At 38.3% G+C, this 6,000-nt stretch overlaps 1 protein-coding gene and 1 long non-coding RNA gene across 2 annotated transcripts in view; both read right to left on the bottom strand.

The window, feature by feature from the left end:
- LOC127835134 (uncharacterized) overlaps nucleotides 1-1,069 on the bottom strand; it is a 30,722-nt gene extending 29,653 nt beyond the window's left edge. The window contains exon 1 of the mRNA XM_052361436.1: nucleotides 936-1,069. The gene's annotated coding sequence lies outside the window, so the exon portion shown is untranslated. The remainder of the gene's footprint in view (nucleotides 1-935) is intronic.
- Nucleotides 1,070-1,080: 11 nt separating this feature from the next.
- On the bottom strand, nucleotides 1,081-3,558 carry LOC127835135 (uncharacterized). The gene is made up of 3 exons (XR_008028373.1): nucleotides 3,496-3,558; nucleotides 1,724-1,847; nucleotides 1,081-1,219 (listed from the first exon to the last, which is right to left on the bottom strand). It is a non-coding gene; the product is annotated as an uncharacterized LOC127835135 (long non-coding RNA).
- Nucleotides 3,559-6,000: the final 2,442 nt, after the last annotated feature.

The raw sequence follows: 6,000 nt of genomic DNA on the forward strand, positions 1-6,000 counted from the left end.
AGCATTTGCTTCTGAAATGGTTTCCGTGCTTACACGAGCATTTGCTTCTGAAATTGTTTTCATGCTTAGACGAGCATAAACTTATGAAATGGTCTACATGCTTAAACGAGCATTTGCTTCTGAAATGGTTTTCATGCTGACAAGAGCATTTGCTTCTGAAATGGTTTCCGTGCTTACACGAGCATTTGCTTCTTAAATGGATTGCACGCTTATAAGAGTATTTGCTTCTGAAATGGTTGTATATGCTTACAAGAGCATTTGCTTCTGAAATGGTTTACATGCTTACAGGTGCATTTGCTTCTAAAGGCTTACATGCTTACAACAGCATTAGCTTCTGGAATGGTTTACATACATACAAGAGCATTAGTTTCTAAAATAATTACATGCTTACACGAGCATTGGCTTTCGAAATGGTTTGCACGCTTACACGGAGTATCAAAAAGTGAAATTCTATTAGAAATACAATCCATTGATTGTCATGGTTTAAGTTTATTGTTTACAAAAATGAACACTCTTTTCAAATTTCGTTAAAAATTCGCAATGCGGATGCAGACACTTTTTCAGTTTATTATGGACGATGACGACGGCAGCCGACAACAACGTGCATCACCTTACTCGATTAGTTGCCCGATGCGTATTTCGTGCTCTGGTGGATGTAATTTTCTGACAGTCCCTTAAACCCATTTATGCTTCGCGTCTAGAAAAAAGGCCTTGGCAAACAGCGTAGACCCAGATGAGACGCCGCAGGCGTCTCCTCAGGGTCTGCGCTGTTTGCTTAAAGGAATTTCTGTAAAAAAAATATTCTAAATAAGAAATAATTATACTAGACATCCCTTATTTTGGAAATAAATTGATCCAATTTAGAAGGATGGGAGAGTCCACTAAGCATAAATGAGTTTAATAACGTCGTATATTGATCCCGATTTCGCACTTACTGTTTCGGGGGCTTTCCGCCCTTTTTGCCGATGCTCGCTTTCCGTTCCCTCTCTGTCTCACTGGTCCTCCGCTCGCGGTCGCTTCCGCTAAGTCGTCGCTCCCGCTGGGCCTCCAAAGCCGCTGCCCTCTCCTGACGACGCCATTTCCGGCTCCACTGCCGCTCGTGTTGCGCTCCCGCTTTCAAGTGCTTGATTTCCGCTCCCGCGACTTAAAGCTGCCCACGGGCGGTGGTGACAGCAGATTCCTTGAGCGGCCAGAACTTACTTCAACCGGATGCTCAGCGCTTTGAAACGATAAATACATAAATTATACCCGGGCTTATATTCACTAAACTTCTGGGTAAAAACCTTAACTTAAAAAAGAAATAATTTACCTCCTGAGATATATTATAGCTACCATTCAGACGTTTTTTAAGTGAAGACAAATGACGATTTGCCTATACATCAAAGAACAATTAAATAAACAAATATTTAAGCTGGGGTCACCGCATTTGAACGGTCAATAGCAGCACGCTGTAAACAAATAAAAAAACGTTGAAATCAACCTATTCATAGTGTATATTTCTGAGTTTTATTCATTATCATATTTGACACAACAAAATCATAAACATGGTTTGGTAATGGATTTTAAGTTCAATATGATCACTTTAGAAAGATGTTAGTAGGTCATTCAACAAACTAACATATCTCATGCCGACGTGCCGACAGAGTGACTCCTATATTCCTCTATCTCTCAAATTTCCTTTTCTTGGCTACATATCACTATAGTGTTGAACATGTTTACAAACCTGGGGTAGACGAGTTCCCTCTTGATCAGGCTTGCATCCGGCGGCGGAAACACAAACCGATTGACGCTGTGCTTGGAAAAGGGGCCGCCGGGGGACGGGGACCCGGTAATGGCAATAAGGGTACCTGTGTAGGTGAGATGATTATTTTGAAGAGTGACACAGACACACACAGCAAACTATGAGAAACGTCATGCGAGCATGGGCCTTATGTCATTTGCAGCCAGCGTAGCTCCAAAGCTGCCTCTGCAATCACTAAGTCTGGTCAGGAGCTACTCTGTTCTTATATGAGGCCATTAAACCTTGCGTGACTTTGTACCGTACAGGATGGCTAGCTTATGACCAGACTGCGCGCATATGGCATAATACCCATATTCGCATGCCGTTGATCATATGGTGTAGCTGGACTGTTGTCAAGTATTAATTTCCTCATGAAACATGTTCATGAACAAAACCGAATATGAATATATGACACAATTTATGTTCATTTTTATACAGTTCTCATGTATCACGTCAATGTTGGCAAGAAAGGACAGATGATGAAAGGCATATAACAGTGATATAAAATAAACAACTCAAAAAGTGACCCTTTAGTTTATAATTGTTTACACCGTCAGTGGTATCATGTAATGCGATGATGGCACGTAAATAACACAACTGTTTTGTAGCAACGTTCCGGGAGTGAACAGGTCATAAGGAAATCATATATCGTAATATTTTATTTTTTAAATCTTAATTTGAAGAATACTTCTTATCTTCGCTTGGCTAAAGTACGTACTAGAGCCAACTACACCATACACATATCGTAAATTTACAGTCTCCTATATAATGATTCAAAGTAGGATGTCTGACAATCTAATATATCACGAACACATTTCTCTAAGTATCACTTTCCTATGTCTGATATGGTAATATATAAGGAACGCTGCAAGAAAACCTTTACTTTAAGCGTCATAAATCAGTTTCTGTCATCGAGGTAACGCCGTCCTGATTCAGCACGAAATACGACAGTCAGGTTCTTACACAAATTTGAATAATGTTCTTTATTTACATTTGTTTCTCGTCAATATGGTGCAGACAAACAACTTTCAGACCTAGTTATTTAGCATTGACCAAGCATACAAGATATACTTTTTTCTAATTGATATTTCTTCGAAATGATGTATGTTTTGTATTAAATTGAAAAGCATGTTTTAAGTGTATAATTATGTATGTGTATGACGATGACCTTTATATTCTTATAAATTGAATTGAGTGCACCTGTTCTTTTATGATGTAATTATCATAATTATAAGTTCGGCAGACAATATTCTAAAACAATGTGCACAGTTTAAATTTCAGCGATGCATTTGTCTGAGAGATGTCACGAAACGCGTCATGCAAAAATGAGTCTTATGTCATGTTCGACCAGCGTAGCTCAAGACAAGCCCGGGCCGTCGCCCAGTTTGATAGGGATATACGCTAGCCTCTAACAAGAGCCTTGTCTTAGAGCATGGAGTTTTGCGTTGCTTTATAGGGGACAGAGAAGCTCCAGATCAGACTGCGCGGATGTGTGTGTAAGATCCATTTTCGCATGACGCGGGTGATAAGGGCTCGCTTCGAAGTGTCAAGACACAGGAGTAGAATCCAACCCCCCCCCCCCAAAAAAAAAAATAAAAAAAATAGTGGCGTTGGGTTCAAATAAATATGAATTAAAGATGCATTTAAGTTTAAATTCAAATATGTTGTTTGATCTTAATAAATAATTATGTGCTATGTACCCACAACCCAAATACCGTATTCCTTGTTATCAAAGGCGATACTCTGTCTGGGGGACAGCTGCGAGATCTGCCCCATCTCTTTACCCCCGTACGGTAGATACTCGCTATTCATATCCGGTGGGCTGGGCAGCGGCATGCTATCCTGCGACAGAGCCTCACCGTCGGCGGGCTTCGTCGGCGACGGCGGCAGATCCTCAATATCCGAGTCCTCCAGACGCAGAATGTTGTGGTCAAAGTCATCGTCGACATCACTACCGGAGGGGGAGTCGCTTCCTATATCCTCACTAAGCATACTGAACTTTCCACCAGGCGACGTTGCCTCAAATCTGGAGAATTTCGGTCTCAGGTTATCGAAGTATGGAATGAGTGATGTATTGGACGTCATCATTGATGACGTTCAATCGAACGAATGATAAAGGGGGCTAACTTTCGTTAAGCTGGCGAGAATCACTGCGAAAGCCGGTTTCGAGAAATGTTTATATACAGGAGCAAAATAGTATGATATAAACAATAACAAACGATAGAGTGGTGACGGACTTCTCAAAATAGCATTAATTGAAATAGTTTCATGTATATTAAAATCTCTGTGATATCTTTGGTTACCATCATCAAATACACAGAAAAAATAAAATACAATGTAAGTTTCACGTGTACTTGAATTTGTCCGACGAGTTGAAGAAAGGTTTACACGGCAAGGCTTGCCGTGAGCAACACATTATTAGCAGCATAAAGTGCGTAACAAATAAACAAAATAATCAAACATAATTATAATTTCACGTAGCACATTAAAATATCTATTGCAACTGACACCGTTTTGTAGCGAAATTTGATGACTCAATTTCAGCTTTCACAAGAGTTATAAAAAAACTTAGTTTAGTATAAACGTCACGCTTACATAAATGACATCGTTAATCCAATGTTTGTAACAATAAGTTGACTACTTTAATCCAAAGTTTATAACAAACAATTTGAAACGATATGCACTTTCACCTTTAATAATCCATGTTTTTATCGAAACTTAGTTCAAACCACACAATTGTATTGTATTCCTATCTATGTTTACATTTATGCATGATGAACACACAATCCGAAATACGTTTTGCATTCGTTCGATGCTTTAAACAAATAGTTTACAGATAAAAAAAACACAACGACATGTCCTTAAATTCCAGAGAGTGTAAATAAAACCATTGTGTTCCGTCACCGAAATGACGTCACACAATGTACTGCGTAGTACATTTCGTAATATAAAATCAAAGCGCTGATTGCATTGCAAAATGAATTCAACACTATCTTGAACGCAAAGCTATAATGATGTTTCAATAAAATACACAGAATTGTGTAGACACAGAAAAAGGCTTAATGCTAGTCGATAGTGTTTAAGATGGGGATGTCCGACACACTGCAGTTGTTTGCTCTTTTCACGTTTTTAATATTATAGTCATGGGAATTGAAGTTCTACTTTTTAAGGTAGCTAATCAAACGGCCTCGAAAAAAAAACATGTCTGCGAGTATTATGGTTACTATCATGTGATATGTATACATTGTATTAATTTTTGCGAGAACTTTGGTTACCATCATTAAATGCACAAAAGAAATAGGTTTTCAATTTTATTTCATCTTCCCACTCATTCCATCCCGCGAAACCCTTAAGGTGTCGTAACTCTAGTATGGAATGAGTGCTGTATTGGACGTCATCATTGATGACGTTCAATTGAACGAATGATTAAGGGGGCTAAGTTTTGTTAAGCTGGGGCAAATCACTGCGATTTGGGAGTCTTGAAAACTGGCCCAGCACGTTTGCTGAAATTTGACATGCATATGGACAAAAATGCGATCTACCTGTTGGCGTAGGCGTTATACCTGACAAAAATCAAGTTTTCGAGTATTTTGTGTTTAATTTTTTTTGTGGGAACGGGCACGCGCACAAATAAACATTGTGACGTCACTTCACGAACAGCGCTAGAGATCCGCCATCTTGTAACGCAACAAAGAAACTCAGTGTTATTAATTCAATAAACACAGAAAAATATGATTGTGTTTAATAATCATTAATACAAATGTCTATATTTTGTGCAGCGGATGTGTATTCAGACAGATACGGCACAATTATGTAAGTATCTTTGTGTACTTTACAGTACATTTGATAGTGGTAAACAACTGCGTACCATTAAAGTTCAATCTAGCCGATTTTACTACGCAAGAAATTTAAGTATCTCGATGGCAAAATGAGCTTGACACATAAACAACAACGGATCCGATTTACATCCACATAATATTGTGGGAATCCGATGCAATGCAAATTACTAATGTTTGATAACGTTTAATGAATTCGTTATATCAATATGCATTAACTTTCAAGGGGAATAATTTTAATTGAAATGTGCGATTTAATGACAGTGTTATATTGGGATAATAAGTCGTTTAGCCGTTATCATGATAAGTATTTAGTTTGTTGTGTTTCATTTTCATTAAAAACATAGTTTTACTGTTTTTTCCTTTAAGTAAAACAGTTCAGTA

This window comes from Dreissena polymorpha, chromosome 6 (assembly GCF_020536995.1).
Source record: "Dreissena polymorpha isolate Duluth1 chromosome 6, UMN_Dpol_1.0, whole genome shotgun sequence".
Classification (NCBI taxonomy): domain Eukaryota; kingdom Metazoa; phylum Mollusca; class Bivalvia; order Myida; family Dreissenidae; genus Dreissena; species Dreissena polymorpha.